This window comes from Lissotriton vulgaris, chromosome 3_1 (assembly GCF_964263255.1).
Source record: "Lissotriton vulgaris chromosome 3_1, aLisVul1.2, whole genome shotgun sequence".
NCBI classification, from domain to species: domain Eukaryota; kingdom Metazoa; phylum Chordata; class Amphibia; order Caudata; family Salamandridae; genus Lissotriton; species Lissotriton vulgaris.
In genome coordinates this window covers 950,966,904-950,988,276 of record NC_141689.1, presented here as the reverse complement: position 1 = coordinate 950,988,276, position 21,373 = coordinate 950,966,904, and positions in this window count along the sequence as shown.

Below are 21,373 nucleotides of genomic sequence, written 5' to 3'. Positions count from 1 at the left end.
CTGGACTGTTTCATTGACCTAGCCAGTCGCTTAGGTGTGCCGCTGGCGCCAGGTAAGACTGAGGGCCCTGCTCAGGTGCTGACCTTCCTGGGGATCGAGCTCGACACGCTCCAGGGAGTGTCTCGTCTCCCAGCAGAGAAGGTGGTTGGCTTGAAGAACGACATCCATGCTTTGCTAGGTAGCGATAAGGCACCTCTGGGGGTCATTCAGAGTCTTCTAGGCAAGCTGAACTTTGCTGCTAGGGTCATTCCGGTGGGGAGAGTTTTTGCGAGACGCTTAACCAGGGCTACTGCCAAGGTCCACAAGCATTATCACTTTGTTAGATTGACCTCTGGACTCAAGAAGGATTTGCAAATGTGGGATGACTTCTTATCTGATTTTAATGGTACAGTGATCTGGAGGTCCCCGTGGGTGGAGAGTCCTGAGTTGAATATGTTCACGGACGCCTCTGGCCGTGAGGGCTTTGGTGCCATTCTGGGAGAGCTGTGGTGCGCGCAGGGATGGCCCAATGCTTGGCGCAAGCGTGGTATTACTGCTAACGTTACTGTCCTGGAACTCTTTCCCATTGTAATTTCTCTACACCTTTGGCCTGAGACTCTGTCCAACAGGAAGGTTTTGTTTTGGTCTGACAATATGGCAGTCGTGCAGGCAATCAATGGCCTATCTGCCAGCTGTCCGCTAGTGCTGTCTCTACTCCGGGAATTGGCTAGCAGGTGCCTGCACTGCAATGTTGAATTTAGAGCTAGAAACATTGCAGGGGTCACTAATGTCGCAGCCGACGCTCTTTCTCGTTTGCAGTTGGATCGTTTCCGGGCAGCTTGCCCTCAGGCGAGAGAGGAGATGACCCCCTTTGCACCAGGGCTTTGGCACATCTTGGAGTGGCTATCCAAGAGAGAAAAAAAGAATAAAAGAGATACACTCTGGATGCGTTTTGTAGATACAATGATGAAATGATCAATGGTATTAGCATATTGTGGCAATGCTTATGATTATCATGGTTTATTATTATTCTGCTATGTTATATTATGATGTTTTGTGTAATGTCTGTTTTTTGTACACATGGAAGCAGTGTTGTCAGAATTCTTGTTAGGGTAGCAATATCTGTTTACACTCTATTTTTTAAGAAGTAGATATTATTATGTTGCTATTTAATAATAATTGTAATTAAGAATGGTTTTGTTTTAATTTTAGAATTAATTGGGAAACTATCTTAAATGTCCTGATGAAGGTGGTAAAAGTCTCTTTCACTCCACCGAAACGCGTCGATGCCTAAGGAGGAATACATGGTCAAGGAATAGAGGAGAATTCTGTATCACTGTGTGAATTTAATCCTCTACCTGTACCTCCTTTTTTACTGGAATGTTTTTATGATTGATTGTATATGATTTTCTTCCTGTCTGTTTCCCATTTTTTAACAAATATAGTGTATACTAATAAACTGTTTAGATTAATTTTACTAGAGTGTTTTTCACTTGTTTTTAATTCTGTTTATATTGCTTCCTGCATGTTCATGTGTTATGTATTGTTGCATTTTTATCTGTTTGGTCCGTAAGAACTAGCTGTTCTATGTTCATCTGTCCAAAGAGAATCCCCTTTTCTGACATCTTGGAGTGGAGCAGCAATTGAGAGAACTAGGAGAGAAATCTTTAGCGCTGGGCACAAGGAAACGCTATGCGAGTCACCGTGCTACTTTCATTAAAGTCATCTCTGACCTGGGCTTGCAGGCTTTGTCTATGGAGAGTAGAGTTCAGGCATTCGTTGTGTGGGCTAAGAAGCAGAAAAAGTCCCACTCTTGGGTTTGCGGCCACTTAGCGGCCATTAGCCATGAGGCTAGGTTGTGTGGGGGGACTGATCCAGCCAAATCCTTTGTGATTAGGGCCGCTTTGAAGGGTTGGTCTCGGGAGGATCCCAGGGTCCCAGATGACAGGTCCCCTATTGATTTTCCCTCGCTACAGGCTATGTTACAAGTGTTGCGTGCAGTTGTGCATTCGCAGTATGAAGCGGCCCTGTTTTCTGCAGCCTTTATCCTAGCATTCTTTGGGGCCTTCAGGAGTAGTGAGCTGGTGGCCCGCTCTAAGACAGATGTCTCTGGGGATGCGTTGGGAGTGGAGGATATCGCTTTTGTGAGTGGGTTGTCCATCACGCTGAGGCGGTCCAAGACAGATCAAGCTGGAAAAGGGTCTGTTATCAGGCTCTCCCCCCTTGGGGATCCCCGTTTTTGCCCGGTGTCGGTCCTACGGGCCTTCTTGGCTATGCGGCCTGCTGGGCCGGGTTACCTTTTTGTACATGCTCACCTCAGCCCCTTGACTAAATACCAGATGGACAAAATCATGCTGGCCTGCCTGGACAGGGCTGGTCTGTTAGTACAGGGGAAGAAGTTTTCTAGCCATTCCTTCCGTATCGGGGCGGCCACATTGGCCTTCCGTGCTGGTATGCTGCCAGTTCAGATTCAGTCAGTTGGGCGCTGGGAATCAGATTGCTATAGACGTTACATTAGGCCTTGATTCCGCTCATGTAAAAATGTTGTGCTTTGTTTGCTGTGTTTTGTTGTGGCGTTATTTGTTTTACTTGTGATTTACTCAATAAACACCCTTGAACATATTGCGTCTTTCTTTGACAGGTTCACGTGTATGGGACATGGGGCATTCTATGGTCGACAGATTGGCCCGATGGGCAGCGGTCAGGCAGTGGACTAGTACCTTCACGAGTATAGACTGTGTGTGGTCCGGTTTCCCGGGCATGCGCTGGCATAGCTTACTCTTTCGGCTTCGGGAGGCCCTTGCCTTGGGTGGACCACCTCCCCATCACTTGATAATCCACCTGGGTGGCAATGACATTACGTACTTGGGGAAATCCACTCTACTGCTTAAAATGAAGACCGACTTGGGTATCATCAGTGGCCTTTTGCGGGAATGCGAGGTCTGGTGGTCCGAAATAGTGCCCAGGAGATCCTGGCGGGGTGCTAAGTCCTGTGAGGCAATTGAGAGATCTAGGAGGCGGATCAATGCGGCCATGAAAAAGTTCACCCAGCGCAGAGGTCTAGGCTTTATCAAACATGACATGATTCAGGACAAAGTGAAGGGTTATTTCGAGGATGATGGTGTTCACCTCACGCCCGTAGGCTTAGACCTCTTCCTGCTGGACTTGAAAGAAGCACTCATGAGCAAAGGTTGCAGGTAGCAAAGGTAGCAATGGTGGGGGGGGCCTGTGCGGCAGCGGGTACCACTGCACAGGCTGTGGCGGAGCTACTGGGCGATCCGGAAGAAGAGAGGTGCAAACGATGTACTTCAGCGGGCACATAGGGGTGCCAGAGCCTAACCTGTAACCTCATGGGAGGTGCAGGAATTCGTGTTGGCGCCTCAGTAGTCCTTCGGGCGGTTGTGGGCCTGTGCAACCGGGGGTTTGCCTAGTCACACCCCGCAATGGGCGTGTCAGTATTTATATGTTAATTGTACAGCAGTTGGGTGGTTCGCCACTGTGCTGTTTGGCTCAACAGGCGGGCAGGTGGCGAGAATGCGGCCTGCTCGGGATCGCCCGTAAGTTAACCCACCATCATTACATATGTTGTATGTAATAAACCTGCAGCAATTTTTTCCCAAACCTAACACGGTGTCTGTGTATCATTTGCGGGTTTGGGCATGTGGGGGCGGGGGACTTCCTGTGGCCCTGATGTGACTATGCGCCTGCCCGAGGCCACGCAGTGGCCATAGAGAGGGCGGGCTCCTAGTCTCGGAGGGCTGTCCCGCCCCCAGCAGGATGTTCAGCTTTTCCTCCTCACTGGTTGGAGGAGGCGGCTGGCGGTGAGTCTCGTCCGGGGCGGCGGGGAGGGGCCTCCATGGGTACTTAAGCTCCTGTACCCCGTTGGAGGGCCTCTTTGCCGCTCCGGACGCCGTCGCGAGCTCTTCGGGACACTCTTTTAACTCCCTTCCTCGAACCCAGAGTGTCAGTATGAGGGGGTTGTGGGGGATTTTAATATGTTTATTTCTCGTTGCAGGCGGAGTTACTGGGCGATCCGGAAGAAGAGAGGTGCAAACGATGTACTTCAGCGGGCACATAGGGGTGCCAGAGCCTAACCTGTAACCTCATGGGAGGTACAGGAATTCGTGTCGGCGCCCCAGTAGTCCTTCGGGCGGTTGTGGGCCTGTGCAACCGGGGGTTTGCCTAGTCTCGCCCCGCAATGGGCGTGTCAGTATTTATATGTTAATTGTACAGCAGTTGGGTGGTTCGCCACTGTGCTGTTTGGCTCAACAGGCGGGCAGGTGGCGAGAATGCGGCCTGCCCGGGATCGGCCGTAAGTTAACCCACCATCATTACATATGTTGTATGTAATAAACCTGCAGCAATTTTTTCCCAAACCTAACACGGTGTCTGTGTATCATTTGCGGGTTTGGGCATGTGGGGGCGGGGGACTTCCTGTGGCCTCGGCGGCGCTCTCAAAACCAACTCTTGTCTGGAGGCGCGTCCTGCCCTCAGCCCTCCAGCTCTGGCGTGCCTGTGGCACAGGGTGGGTGCACCACAGGAGATGGGGCATCGAGGAGCTAAAAAATGACATGACCCCGAAAGGGTCACAGATTGTTCTCTGGGCTCAAGAGTGGTCTCTATGGATACAGGTAAATGGCTGATGTGGGGAGTGGGCACACTTGTGCCCGTGATCATCACACAGTTCGAAAAATGGTGCAGTGTCAGTGTATGTTTGCGCACTGTGGGCGGTCTCAGATCCACGTTGTGTTTCCAATAAAGTGACACCCGAATTATTCCCCCCTTCCCTCCATACAAAGTGAAGGAGCCCTCCGTGGACCCCTGGCTGTAAAACACAAAGACCCCCACACGTAACCCCAGGCTGCAATCATCAGATCCCCTCAACTCTCCTCCTGCAGGGACCGACCCACTCTCGCACAGTGCCCGCCACGGAGGGCACCTCACGCACCACACACCCACCCCGCGGTCTTACCTTGTGCGGGGCTTTCAGCAGCCGGTGCACCCATGCCACCTGGTTGACGAGCGCGATGTCCTCCCGGAAGGTGTAGAGCGGTGGCCTGGTGGGCTCGGGAAAGTTGGTGCTGTTGAAAGGATCGGTGTCATCTAAGAACTGGACCCGGCACACAAGCGTAGCCATGATTCATCCATGCAAGAAGGAGAAGGTGGGAAAACCAGCAGCACAAAAACCCCAGTCTCAAAAACAAAAGGCGAACAAAAGCGACGAGAACAGAACTTGGATGGGGCAGCAGAGACGATGACCGGCAGCGATTAGCGAAAAAAAATCTGCAAAACACAACTAGCTGCAGGGATTCCGGGCAGCTGCAGATGATGCGGAGCCTGCCCGGGCGCTCAAACAGGTCGTAGTTTTGATTTGGTCGTGAAAAAGCGTCACTCCAAGAGTCACACATTTGAAAGCAGAATGTCACTCATACGCCATCTGAAACGATAGAAATGACACACACAATCAATCTGAAAACTTGGCCGCTATGGTAATTATAGAATTGGGGCGCTCGGCACTTCTGCATGATATGCACGAATGAACTTTCCACAAACCATGAATGCCGACGGGTAAACACCCCCTAGCTAGTACTAACACATGCATTCTATGAACATTCTTTTATCCGCATGGCATAACGGTTAGAATTGCAGATATGCCCCTTTTTCCTGTCACAAGTTATCGCACAGGGCAGAGGAAGGGAACAAAACAACTGAACGCAACACACTGCATTCGAAGTACGGAGCGGATGACTCATACGACTGTCAGGGCTCTAGAGGCCACTGAGGGCCTAAATCAGAGTAGAGACATACTGATTTGGCATTACTGACGAGCCTAACTACCACCACCATCAGTCTCAGAGTACCTGCTGGCCTGAGTGCACAATCCCTCAGAAGGGCATGCTCGTGGGGCCCAGGCTGCCTTTCAGTACAAACAGTACAGCACGCAGAAAAAAAACGTATCTTAAACACGCATGTCACCCAACACCCCCACTGACGGGAAATGTAGTGCACTGAACTACATTACAATGAGTCTGCTTAATGGGCCTCACAGCCAATAATCAACTGGCAAGAGCTCTCTCAACCAATCCAACGCGAGGACGCATTTTTTTGCATTCTCACCGCCAATTAACATCTGAGAGGATATTCCCAACAACCAATCCTATGATAAGAGGTGCGTCTATGACGCGACATCAGACTTCCCAACCAGTGATCGTCACGGGACTAAACGACATCCGTAAACAGTAACAACGGACAACTAGTTTCAGGCTCTTCAATGAAGTACTCAGTAGACGATTACAGTAACCAGGAATGGAAGTAGGTCGGCATGTGACAGCTTATCGCTCCTGTTCTGGATAGTCACCGAGCCAGTGCGGAGTTCAGGATGGGGCAGAGAAGAACAACGTTTCTGAGCCCAGTGTCACTGCTGCTCTGGACCTTCTATGGTAGGAGACTGTTCACTAGTACACACACGAACAAGCTGTCATCACAGCTGCGTACCATAACATGATAACCCCACCTCGGTGCACATTACGCAGAATAAGACAACACGGACAACAACGGGACGGCAAGAGGGAGGGTGTGGGGGGCGGGACTCATCGAACACAGACAGTGGGCGGGCGGGAGGGAGGAGGCACGGAGAGTGGGCGGGCGGGAGGGAGAACTTCGAGAAGGCACGGACAACGGGATGGCGAGAGGGAGGGTGTTGGGGACGGGACTTAAAAAAAGACCGAGAAACGCCCCCGAATCGTGTTTTCACGGGGAAAGCGTGATTGACAGCCAATCTCTTCCAATGGCTAGCCTCAGTTTATGGAGCTAGCCAATGGAAGACAGAGGCGGGATGAAGCCCCATACTGGAGATCATAAAATTTCGCCCTGGGCGGAGCACCTGCTTCGCAGGTGCTACGGCCAGGGCGAAACCTAAAAAATACAATATATTTACCATAGGATAGTGAGAGGGTTTAAATTTACTATTACCACTCCAGTGAGTGCAACAGTAGAAAAAACATTGGATAGCATAGCAGTAAACATTACTATTCCCACTCCAGTGAGTGAAACAGTAGGGAAAACGTTGGATAGCGGGAGGGTAAGAATTACTATTCCCACTCCAGTTAGTGCAACAGTAGGGAAAGCGTTGGATAGCGTAGGGGTAAAAATTACTATTCCCACTCCAGGGAGTGCAACAGTAGGGAAAACGTTGGATAGCGTAGGGGTAAAAATTACTATTCCCACTCCAGTGAGTGCAACAGTAAGGAAAGCGTTGGATAGCGTAGGGGTAAACATTACCATTCCCACTCCAGAGAGTGCAACAGTAGGGAAAGTGTTGGATAGCGTAGGGGTAAAAATTGCTATTTCCACTCCAGTGAGTGCAACAGCAGGGAAAGTGTTGGATAGCGTTGGGGTGTAAATTACTATTCCCACTCCAGTGAGTGCAACAGTAGGGAAAGCGTTGGATAGCGTAGGGGTAAAAATTACTATTCCCACTCAAGAGAGTGCAACAGTAGGGAAAGCTTTGGATAGCATAGGGGTAAAAATTACTATTCCCACTCCAGTGAGTGCAACAGTAGGGAAAGCGTTGGATAGCGGGAGGGTAGAAATTACCATTCCCACTCCAGAGAGTACAACAGTAGGGAAAGCGTTGGCTAGCGTAGGGGTAAAAATTACTATTTCCACTCCAGTGAGTGCAACAGTAGGGAAAGCATTGGATAGCGTAGAGGTTTAAATTACTATTCCCACTCCAGTGAGTGCAACAGTAGGGAAAGCGTTGGATAGCGGGAGGGTTAAAATTACTATTCCCACTCTACTGAGTGCAACAGTAGGGAAAGCGTTGGATAGCGGGAGGGTAAAAATTACTATTCCAACTCCAGAGAGTGCAACAGTAGGTAAAACGTTGGATAGCGTAGGGGTAAAAATTACTATTCCCACTCCAGTGAGTGCAACAGTAGGGAAAGCGTTCGATAGCGTAGGGGTAGAAATTACTATTCCCACTCCAGAGAGTGCAACAGTAGGGAAAGCGTTGGATAGCGTAGGGGTAAAAATTACTATTCCCATTCCAAAGAGTGCAACAGTAAGGAAAGTGTTGGATAGCGTAGGGGTAAAAATTACTATTCTCACTCCAGTAAGTGCAACAGTAGGAAAATCATTGGATAGTGGGAGGGTAAAAATGACTATTCCCACTCCAGTGAGTGCAACAGTAGGGAAACTAAATACTTCATATATAAATAAAAATAACATAAATATTAATACCAATTACAAATTAATTTAAATAATTATCAATTTTATATAATATATTCATTAATCAATTAAAAAAACAAATACAAATTAATTATTATTAATAATTACCTACTAATACAAATTATTTACCTATTAACAATAAATTAATTAGCAATGTAAAATTAATAAAAAATTAGATCAAAAAATACAAATTTAAAAAATGTCATTACTTACAATTAAATTACTTCCCACCCTATTCCCCTATAAACCCACAACCCACTACAGAAAATAAATTAATAAAAGTTACATAATTATCAATTAATCAATTATTTAAAATTAATTAACAATTACATTTTAATTACTCACCAATTAATAATTAATTAACACTTATTTCAAAATAAATACCAATAAATAAAATAACATATTTAATTAATTATAATTAAATTAATTCCCACCCTATTCCCCTATAAACCCACAACCCGCTACAGAAAATAAATTACTAAAATTAACATATTTATCAATTAATCAATTAAAATTAATTATCAATCATATTTTAATTAATTACCAATTAATTACCAATTAATTCTAAATAAATACCAATAAATAAATTAACATATTTAATTAATTATAATTAAATTACTTCCCACCCTATTCCCCTACAAACCCACAACCCGCTACAGAAAATAAATTACTAAAATTAACATATTTATCAATTAATCAACTACTAATAATTACCAATTATATTTTCATGAATTACCAATTAATAATTAATTAACCATTAATTAAAAATAAATACCAATAAATAAAATAACATTTAATGAATTATAATTAAATTACTTCCCACCCTATTCCCCTATAAACCCACAACCCGCTACAGAATTATATTACGCAAATATTAAAAATAATATTAACTTACCTGAAATTCGATATTTTTGTTGTCTATATTCTGTCCATTCGATATTTTTGTATTCTATATTCTGTCAATTCGATATTTTTTCCATTCTATATTTTTGATTCGATATTAATGCTATTCTATTCGATATTAATACTATTCTATTCGATATTTTGGTAGTCTATATTCTGTCTATTCGATATTATGCCTATTCTATATTTTTTACTCAATATTATTGCTACTCGATATTAAAAACTCGATATTTTGACTGTACACCAGCTGCAATACTCGCACCAAGTAAGGACTCTGGAGGAATCCCATGCCATCGACCAGACTGAAAGATCATGTGATGTGAGAAGGTTTGATTTTTATTTTACGGTGTCAGGTAATCTCCTGTTATTAGGTATTTCACCATATCATGTGTATGTATTATTCCAAAGAGAACCTTTGGTCCCGCCCTGATCAGAATCCAGTTATGGTCCTTATGGTGTCTACATTGACTTTTGTGTTATTGTTAATTTGTATTTATGGAGAGGAATGTAGTGTCGCTCCACTAATGCAACTGGAGCATCGGGAGTTCATCATTGTGCCTAAATGGCAGGGGTTTTATGCCCCTGTAGGCTGACAGTTGTTGGTTCTCCCCACAGCACGTGGGGCTTTGCAAATAAATGATGCATTTGCCGGTCGTGGCTCAGAGGAGACCCAGGCCCCAGCAGAGTGCATGCTCTACTAATCCGTCTCCGTGTGCTCTGTTTCCGGGCCTATTGGCCTATGACCACGGGGCAGCAAATCCATGTAATCGGGGATATTCCAGTATCAATCCTGGGCCACCGATACCATAGGGGACCGGAGCCACCCTCCAAACACCCTGAGCAGATGACCGCCACTATGCCCCAGTGATGGTGGGGTTGACTGGCCGCATGGGCTGCTGGAGACTGCATGAAATAAATAGCTGACAAGGGCTGGAAGAGCATGGGGAGATAAGCCTCCCTGGTCGCTGGGATGGGGCCATGGGGGAACGTGTTGGCATGGGCTGTAGCTGAGGGATTTGTTGTCTTCCTTGGTGGCCACAGGGGATGTGAAGGGGCCAGCGCCACCTACCTTCGCCCCTCACTCTTTTTATTGAACTGTGACGGGTCACATATTCTTCCCCACTGCAGCGGCATAAAGGATAGTGATTTTTGACTAGGCATGACCGGGGGCCACAGGGCTGTGTCTGGATGTTCGCCTTGCCTGCAGACCTGAGGATACTTGGCAATTTGGGGTCTTTGAGGACACTGTACCCCCCCCCCCCCTCCATTAACAGTAGTCAGCTGTTTGTACTGCCTGATCATCCAGGTCGCGCAGGCTACCCATGTGCCAGTGATGCACTGAATACGAGTGGTCCTGCGGGGGAGGCCCCACTGTTAATGCTGCAACATTGTGACCGGGAGAAAGGGCGTTGTGTAGCTGACCTGCCCCTGCGCCACCACATTGCCACCTCGGGTGACATGAGATGGGGAGACTCAAACACTAGAAGGCCTCCCTGCCTCCGGTGGTGGCAACCTGTCTGGGGACTGCAGAGGGGAAAAACTAGAGTGAGGCAGTGATGGTTGGTCGCCGGCAATCGTGATACTGCTCAGTGGAGACGCGGTAGCTCAAATCCTGACAGCTGCGAACTCCTTGAAAGTGTCTATGGAGGCAAATATTGACGTGGTAGAGATAGAGGTGGGCCTCTGTGAGGACCAAAAGAAGCTACGAGAGAATAACACAGGAGGAAACTTCCCTCAGGCACCTACAACCTCGGACGAAAGACCTATAGTGATAAGTGCACAGCCTCTTGTAACGCCTACAAAATCTGGAGGACAAGGAGGAGGATGCAGAGGGCAGGGCTCATTGGAACGACATCTGAGTGGTGGGCAGCGGGCGTACTTGGAGGGAGTGAGACACGTGGGTAAGTGAGAGGTTGGATGGCTCCCTGATATACATCCTAGGTCTTTATTCCCCGAACATGGGACAGTAGGCGTATCTACGCTCTCTCATAGGTCTCCTGGAGCACACACTAACTGAGCACCTTGTAGTGGGTGGGGACTTTAAATTTGTGGTGGATGTCGCCTTGGACTGCTTGCATCCAACGCTATAGGGCGTGGCAGCACATAAGACAGTGGACCAACTGCACAACTGGCTGTCCAACTGGTACCTTCTGTATTTGTGGTGCCAGGCGCGCTCTCTGGTGAGGGAATACTCATTTTTTTTCCACCATCTATGAACTTCGTAGAAGGATAGACTTATTCCTCACCTCCTGACACCTGTGGGAACGGCTCACAGTATCTAATATCTGGCAAATACCCACTTAGACCACTGCCCATTGCTGCTGGTCCAAATCCCCTCCTGGTGATTGCAGACAATGGCACTCGGGGGCACAGCTTACCACAGTACAGTACTAGAGGAGGTCACAAGCTACTTCGAAAATAACGCCCCTAGTGTAGTTGTACGCTTTCATGGTGTATATCTGGGGGATTTGTTTGAAAACCTCAACTGGGGTGCGCTCAGCCTTACAACCCCAGCTGGGACGCATGGAGATGGAGCTTCGGCGTTTGGAGATCCACACAATCTCACAGGTGGAGGCTCGGGTTGACCTGGTGTGATAACACAGGTAACATGCTGAGACAGGAGAAAGACTGGCCCTGCACGACTACAGGGAGCAAGTGGCGCAAACACATGCAGCGGGGGACCAATCCAGGCATCTGCTCACTAATCCTTTGCACATAGAAAGTGGCCACTCTGTAATAACAGCCATTCGGTATCCAGAGGGCCACCACTTACACAGGCTGGTGGACGTTCTGGGAAGAGTTCTCCGAGAACTATAAAGCCCTGTATGGGCTAGTGCCTGGCGCTGATGCTAACCCGCCTATCCTGGGTGAAACACCTATAGCCCTTCTCAGCCCGGAGGACATTCAACAGATGAAGAGACCCATCACGGAGGGCAAAATCACTCGGGCAATTAAGCAACTGGTGACAGGTAAAAGGCCTGGCAGTGATGGCCTCCCCCTGGAGGTCTATATGTGCTTCCAGGCACACCTTACAAAGCCCTTGGCGGCAATGTATGCAGCCGCATCAGAGTTAGAGAGATTACCAGGTTCCTTGTGAGAAGCCTTCATTGCATGATGCCTACGCGGGGCAGTGACATGCTGAACAGAGGCGCGTACAGGGCATTGTCCTTTCTAAAATTAGATGCAAGATCCTGGGAGAAATCATCAGTATTCAGCCCCACTTAGTGGCCTTGGTTTTTCTGGCCCAGAGTGGCTTTGTTTGCAGAAGGAGCACCTCCTTGAACATATGGCGTCTGTTTCACATTATGGATGGTCTGTGAGAAAGGCTGCGCATGTCAGTGGCACTCTCATTACATATGGAGAAGGCTTTCAACAGTATCTTCTGGCCCTACCTATTTGCGGTGCTCTGCTCAATGGGGTTTAAAGTGGAACTGATGGACTGGCTCAGAGTACTGTATGCGACCAGAGGCACAGGTCCCGGTAGGATACAAAGACTCAGACCAGTGGGGTATATCTACACAGAGGCAACCACCAAGGTGACCCGCTTTTGCCATTGTTGTTTGCACTCGCCATGGAGCAGCTGGTACACAGGCTGCAGCGGCTGGGGTAAAGTGAAGGACTGCAGGTAGGGAGCGGCACACATGCTGTCTCTCTCTCTCTCTCTCTCTCTCTCTCTCTCTATGTGGATGACATTCTGATATATCTAAGTGATTTTGCCACCTCACTGACGTACAGACGGGAACTACTGGTTGCATTCAGAACACTCTCTGGCTTGCGGATGAACCTTTCCAAGTTTTGCCTCTTCCTGCTTTCGAGTTGATGTGCAGCCCTGATGACACACGCTGGAACATATGCTGTCCTCATGGTAGTGCACACCTTCTGGTGTCTGGGGATCCAGGTGTAGCTGGATTTGGAGTATGTCCGCGTGGGCAATTTTGGGCAATTACGGGCAGGTTATTGCCTCTCTTTGGGGGCTTTCAGTCTTCTGGAGAACTTTGCCACTATCACCCATGGGGAGATTGCACTGGTAAAAATGGTGGCTTTGTCATGTCTTCTTTATATGTTTGAATATGCCAAGAGTACCCTTAAAATATTAAGATACCCTTGGATGACTCTAGAATTTGCCCTTGGTACAGTGTGTTGGAACGTAAAGGGATTACCGAGCCCTGATGAAGTTCCGAAAGGAAAAAAATGCATTGGCTGAGGCCTTTTAAAGATTCAACGAATAAAGGATTTAACTTTCATAAAATTGAAAATTTCTGGACTCATATCTTTGGTGCACCATCCTTTTTTCCAAGATAGATTTTGTATCTGTTTCTGCAGTGGAGCATATATGTGGCAAGCTCCGGATGTATTGTGCACAAACCAAACACTAAGTGGATGTGCTTAACCTTGGTCAGCCACACAATTTGTTTTTCTTAGGAATTCTTCTTTATATGTTTGCTAATGTTTGCTAGTGCTCATTTGCAAAGTGTTTACAGATCTAAACAACCGGCTGTAGGAGTTGGTCTGGGCAGTGGGACACCACCGTGTGGCCACGGACAAGTTGTGTCTGACGATGGCTGCATGCCAGTGAGCCCTGTTTATGAACTGTACTATTTATCGAGCCAGCTGCAATGGTGCATGACATGGATAGTCACAGAGACAACCTATGGCCTCAAAGGAGAAGGGAAGGCGTATTCACGGCTGTACTGGAATGTGCCCCAAGGCCTGAGCACACACCACTCTTGTTACTGCTGGGTGGATATACCATATTCACCGATCTTCCTCTATGGTGCCTGCCGGGCTTCATTACGATTGGGAAGATGCTCCCTCTGTTACTTGTGCAGTGTACATTTTCTTTTCATTGACTTATGGGTTTACAGTCATTTATTTAATTACATTATAATGGCAGTGTTTGAAAACGAGGCAGCATCTGCGAGGCATGTACAAATAGCATGACTAAATTTGTCCTTCACTGGGAACCAAACACCCAATTGTAGCGCCTTACTCTCAGAGGGTAGCGTTTCAGAGCAGTCTGAGGCGTACTCAAGGGAGGTGGTGTGGGCTAGTAATCTCCATGTGTAGGTGCGCCAAAAATAACACTCAATAATTCATTGTCCGGTCTGTACTTTACTTTATAATAGTAAGAGTACATTTATTAAACACACACACTGCTCAATACTATGCACCAATTTTACAAATATACATAAGCTGTTGGAATAACTTTGTGACATTGTGTAACATCTCCACCCCTCCCGCAGGGGGTGAGGACTGGTACCACCACTCCCATGTATGCACATCATCTTGCCCCCAATGCAGTGAATTGGACTTAACCTGGAGCGAGGGCCCTGCGCACTGGCACCATCCCATTGGAGACCCCCCCTTACGTCAACCAGCATTAAAAATGGGTAAATTTGCCTTGGTGACACATAACCCTGACTGAGCATCTCCTACTGACCATAAAGTATGCACCTCTACATCTTAAGGGCTAACAGTCTGGGTGGTTCCTCACCTAACAGCAGCAGCAAGAATACGGTATGTAACTGTTACCACTCAACTTTTAGCACGAAATACTTTTACAACGAAACTATTACCACGCAGGACCCTTTACCACGAATACCTTTACAACGCATTACACTACAACGCAGATACTATTACAACGCATACCGTTACAACGTAAGTATAGGTAAGTTTATCTTTTTTTTAAAAACATTTATTAGGGGTATTGGGTTTGGGGTACAGGGGTATTTTTAGGTTTCAGGGTTGGGTTTGGGTTTTGGGGTACAGGGGTATTTTTAGGTTTCAGGGTTGGGTTTGGGTTTTGGGGTACAGGGGTATTTTTAGGTTTCAGGGCTGGGTTTGAGTTTTGGGGTACAGGGGTATTTTTAGGTTTCAGGGCTGGGTTTGGGTTTTGGGGTACAGGGGTATTTTTAGGTTTAAGGGTTGGGTTTGGATTTGGGGTAGAGGGGTATTTTTAGGTTTCAGGGTTGGGTTTGGTTTTTGGGGTGCAGGGGTATTTTTAGGTTTCAGGGCTGGGTTTGGGTTTTGGGGTACAGGGGTATTTTTAGGTTTCAGGGCTGGGTTTGGGTTTTGGGGTACAGGGGTATTTTTAGGTTTCAGGGTTGGGTTTGGGTTTTGGGGTACAGGGGTATTTTTAGGTTTCAGGGTTTGGGTTTGGGTTTTGGGGTACAGGGGTATTTTTTTTGGTTTCAGGGTTGGGTTTGGGTTTTGGGGTACAGGGGTATTTTTAACATATATATTTACAAATTAATAAATAAAAATTAATATAATTAATTTAAATATTTAATAAAAAAATAAATATTAATTAATTAAAAAAATTAATTAATAATTAATTACATTATTTTAAAATATTATTTACTTACCTATACTTACGTTGTAACGGTATGCGTTGTAATAGTACCTGCGTTGTAGTGTATTGCGTTGTAAGGGTATTCGTTGTAAAAGGTCCTGCGTTGTAAAAAATGCGTGGTAATGGTATGCGTGCTAAAAGTATGCGTGGTATCAACATATATCCCAAGAATACATGTTTAAGCACCACTTTAGAATGATCATACTCATAACATTTGGATATCATTAAAATGCCTTGAAATTACAGCCCCTAAAGGTATCACAGATGATCACAGGATTATGCATATAAAGCCAGACACCCTAGCAGGAATGTCTAATAACATAACCCCACTTTGCTTATGACATCACCTTACACCAGTACTTCACATTACTCAAGGAAATAACCATTAGTAAAAGCATTTCTGGTGCAATTACACCTCTTCACCTGCAGGGGATGCATTCTTCCAAACATCCCACCTCAGCTCTTTACTCCTTGAGGCAATTATACAAACACCCTCAGCTGAAAAACAAAAGTTCCAGCCCAGAAGGTGATAATTGTTAGCTGAGCCCTTGAAATACGTAGGAAACTTAGGATGATGTGTCTCTTCGTGCAGGGGGGAGACTGGGTTTCTCCTGAAGCTCCCCCCACACCTTTTCACCATTGAGGGTGAGCCCCCTTCTCTGGGGAACCACCAAGGATTAAAACGGCAGGCTTCCAAATGCCCGGCAAGACATTATGGGGGGGGGGGGGGCGCAACAGCGCTCCCCTTCACTCTGTCACTTCGAGGCCCGGAGATGGGGTCCCGGGCCCCTCCTCCTCGGGACGGGGTTGCGCGATGGTGCGCCCTTCACATTTGTGTCGGGCCAGGGTGGGCTCCTGGTACCCCGTGGAGGCATTTTCATGGGGAGCGCAACGGCGCTCCCGGCCTCCGTCTTCGTAGGGGCCAGAGTGGGCTCCTGGCCCCCCTGCAGGGCACCTTCATGGGGAGCGTAACAGAACTCCCTGGCTTTACTTCTCCTTGGAGGCAGCCCCCGGGACCTGACCCTCCCCAGGGGCATCTCTGAGACCGGCGGCGGAGCCCCACACGCTTCGTCGTCGGTCTTCTTAAGGGTCAAAGGTCGCCTATCTTCCGGGGCCATATCTCAACCCCTGGGGGTCCGATCTGCCCCATTTTCTCGTCTTCTTACTCCTGGTAGCGACCCCCAGCCACTGGGAGCACTCTCCTTTGCCCACCGGGTCTCCAAGAGGGTACATTCTGCAGGGAGCGGTCTTCACTGGCTCCCTGCGCCTCTCTTCTACCTGCGCAGAGGCCCCTGCTTCTGCGCACCGGTCCTGGGCGCTTCTACTGGTGCTGTTAAGGGCCTGGAGGTACAGTCAGGGGTGTCCTCCTTCCAACTGCCCATTGCCAGGCTCTAGCACCTTCCGCCTCAGCAGACCACACCCCAGAGAGAGCTTCTCTTCCTGTGCAAGTACTTTTTAAAAGTTGAGTAGGGGGCTGGCAGGAAGTCTCTGTGTGTCCTATCAAACAGCAACACATCACTTCCCTGCCCCTGCTCCCTCCTTCTTGTGCAGTCTCTGGGTTGTTCAAAATGGAGTCGTTTAGGGTCTCTGGCCACATGGTCCTCCTTCCCTCAGTGCTGCCTTCACTGGGGTTCAGCTTGGTGCCTGGCACCCAGCAACACCAGTTGATGGATTGGCTTGTAGCTCCACCTATCGTTTCTCCTTGAAGGGAAGATCTTTGCTCTGGGAAGAAATGTCATTAATCTAACCTAACAGGGCCAGACCCCAGCCAGGGACTCAGAGAAATATGACATTTCTGGACAACCCAAAAGCAGTACAAATATAACTTTGGACTCTGCAGAATACTGTTTTTCACCTACCCTATAATGGACTTTAGTGCGTGTCTGGAACCTGTAGGCCTTGTGGAAGTCATTTTAGCCATAGTCCCCACATCCCCATAGGGGAATAATGAAGTGAAAACACAGTAAAACACACTGACTTTCCCTGGCATGTTTCTTTCCAGTGCATAAAGCCTATTCCATGTCACCACCCAATTCTGCATAAGTCCTGCCACACCATTCAATTTGTACCTGCTCCGGGACTGCGCATGCTAGGACTCTCCCCTGCGCAGCCCCTACACGTGGGCACACGCATATACCCATGTGTCTGTAAGTAACCAGCCCGGTGCCCCATACTCCAGCTGCTGCGCAGCGGCCTAGTCAAGCCAGGGGGACACCAGTAAAATCTCCATGCAGTCTCTTTCATTAGGCGTTCACTGTGGGTGAGTCTCAGATTATGAGGCTCCCCCACAGTAAAAGCTCAACACTTAGGTGCTCAAAAAGCGAAAAAAATCCGGGCTGCCCCTACTGTCAGAACCACTTTCTAACAGGCAGGGAGGAGGAATCCCCGTTTTCCAGAGTGAGAATTGTCAGTCATTTTAAATGAAATTATTAGAGTGGAGCCCAAGTACAAAATAAACGATGCAAATGAATAAATAATACATTTTCCCTTGGCATCGTCCCTCGAAATCCCGCCTACGCAGCCCCACTGCTGTTACCTTCACAAACCACGGCTGCCTCCCTTTCCAGTAAGGAATCGATGTATCACCTCCTCTGACAGTAGGGAACCGACGCATCACCTCTCCAGCGTAGCAGTAAGGAACCGATGCATCGCCTCCCCTGTCAGTAAGGAAACAATGCATCACCTCCCCTGGGAGTAAGGAACTGACACATTGCTTTGTTTTCCGGCACCTAACCTCCCCAGCTCCTGTTTTTCGTCTTTGAATTTTGACGCATCCCAGGTACTTTGTGCTAAAAGAGTTGCATCCATATATTCCGATAGACAGAACTGATGTAACCTTTTTAAAGTGATATTTTTACTTATGTAGGTTGGATGTTTGTTGTTTTGTATTGATTTATTCAGATAAATATTGGCTGTTTCTCTAAACTGGTATGGAGTCGTAGTGTTTTCACTGTGTTACAGTGTATGTATGCACAAAGACTTTACACATTGCCTCTGACATAAGCCTGACTGCTCATGTCAAGCTACCAAGGGGGTGCTGGGGTTATCTTAGCTGTATGATCCCCTTACTAGAGTGAGGATCCCTACTTGGACAGGGTGCATACTGACTACCAACTAGAGAACCCATTTCTAACACCAAGGTTGAGAAGCATAGATATAGTTGGTGTGGTAAGTGGCAATTTCAGCAGTTGTTTGAGGAATCATAGCTCATGGCGCGATAGCCAGGATATTGGAAAAACCACACTGCTCCACACTATACATAGGTGCACTTTTGGCTTTGTGCCTTACACACTTCTTATGCCTGATGGATCAAGTGGTTACTTTTATTACAGGAAAAATAAAGCGTTCTCCCAGTTTGCTAGCCCATCAGGTTTGTTAAATAAATCGGATGCTGCCTTCTCAAATCCTGTTAAAATTTTATGCCTAGTTATGGAAAGTAGGAGATCCGCTCAAGAGGAGAAGAGTTTAGGATAAAATAGTTCTGATGCCTTTAAGTAGGTGGAACGTCATTAATTTGGTCTTTGCAATGTTGGAGGAACTGGAGTCTCCAAAATGTTTTAATATGTTTTAAAGGTCAGCAGGACATTTTGAAAGCATGTCGTTGTCAAACAAAAGTGTTGCCACCTTGGTCCCACCCAAAGCTGGAGCTTCTCATAAGCAAGATTTGACATACTTGTTCACTCCATTAATATAAATCAGGGGTCTCCAAACTATGACCCGCATGCCACATCTGGCCTTATACAAGATTTTTTCTGGCCCACAGCAACTTAAGAATTAATAGTCTAAAATGTAATTTCTCTGTTATTTTCCAAAGCCACGGATTACAATGATCACAGGGAAATATATATCCAATTCCTTTGGAAGCCTTTAAGTGACAGCAGAGCCTCTCCTCCTGAATTTAAAATGAATTAAACAATGCAGAGCATGTTTTTCTTATCTACAGTTGAGTAATACATTATTTTGTCAGAGCATTTGCTAATGTTTGACCTTTTTACTCATTATATATAATTTCTCAGTTTAAGTACTGCATTGTTTCTTTGTAATTGTCACATTTCTCTTTTGTTCTCAATCATAATATGCAGATTACAAAAAAGATCCAAATAAAACTTATTGATTCATTTAAATTTTATTCATTCATTTATAAAAACTGATGTTGTCATGTAATATTTTGTAAAATATACAATGTGGCCTTCGTACTCAAAAGTTTGGAGACCCCTGATTTAAAGTGAAAATAATGTGAGAGCTAGAAAGAAATCCTGTTGGATCCCCCTTAACACTGGAAATAGTCTTGTGGCTTCACCAACATTGCCCCAACAAATCTTTGTGAAATTCCCTTCATGGTGGATAACTAGTAGAGTTAAGATTCCAGATGGAATGCCACGTTCACATAAAGTGTCCCACAGTACATGGCAGGGAAGATTGTTGAAGGTACAACGTAGATCAACAAAGACCACATATAGCGGTTGCTTTTTAGAACCACAACAGTTGTAAATTGGAAATAGAAGGTAAAACATGAATGCTTGATCTGTTGGGTCCATTTCCTAAAATTGCATTGCTTAAAAATGGCAATAAATCACCCACTCTGATTTGTAAAGGTCTGCTGGGATCTCATCATGGCCTAAGGCCTTTCCAGACTTTTGCTTGATTATGGCTGCCATCAACTCTTTCATTGAGAAGAGGCATAGGTCAGCAGTTCCTATACTGTGGTCCGGAAACCCCTGAGGGTCTACAAAGCCTACTCAGGGTGACTGCTTAGAAAATTAAATAATATTAACATATTAATAACGTGTATATAAAAAAAGAAGCAAAATTGAAAACTGAAAACGTGCTGTAATTGTGAAGGAATTCTAAATTTTAGGCTAAAAACTAACTTAATTGCGATGTCGGGCAGACGACGTTTCGGGACTGACGGACCTCCGGTCGAGGGTCTCAACACAGCGATTACAATGCAATCGGACATGGTGCGTTGCATACTCCCATTTGTCTAAGCACAAGCTCCTATAGATAAATGGGAGAATTTGTTCATCTCTGCACTGCGTGGAAGGCACCTCATGGTACAGTGGGGCACAGAAGCGCAACTAGAGTCAAATTTCGGGGGGGGGCTAAGAAAACATTTCGGGGGGGGGGGGCTGAATCTTTAGGCAATCGGCAGAGTCAAGCTGCAGGGGCTCTTAGAAGGGGTGAAACAACAACAAAGCCCCATTAACATGTACAAGGTCTTTTAAAGACCTGTGAAGTGCTCGGGAGCGGCTGTGATCGGGCCAGGGAAGTGTCTCATCCAAGGCTGCCACACACAACGGGGGGGGGGCTGAAGCCCTTTGAGGCCAATGGGTGATGCGCGCCTGGTGGGGCACCATTGGTGCCCCCTCGGCTCCCAACCAAAGGCCACAAGATGAAGGGGGCCCTGATAGGAACCCCCAATGTCGCTTTCCGAAAGGCTTTCTATGTCAGAAAGCCCGATATGGAAAGCCTGTCGGAAACCAACATTGAAATCCCTATGGTGGAAACGCCATCCACAGGGATTACGTCCCGGTCTCCTACTTGCCGACGGGTTTCAGTTTCGAACATCTGCATTGTAATGCAGTGGTCAAGACTGAAACTGCGATGAGGCGTGGAAAGCCTCTGACCTGCAATCGGAGGCTTTTTGACCCTCACTGTAAAGAGGGACTTAGATTAATTCATGGGAGAGGGTAAGTGCATTAAACCGTCCCATTAAAATTATAATTGTGATTTTTAAATATTTTTTTGTGAATTTTTAAAAATATTTTACCATTTGTGTATTGTTTTGTAATTCAACTCATCAACATTGCTTAGGTCGGGGTCCTTGCCTTCCAGTAACGACTCAGTCGGTGATCCCTAGATTCCAATAATTATTCAGTGGGATTCCAGTAATGATTAAGAGGGAATTCA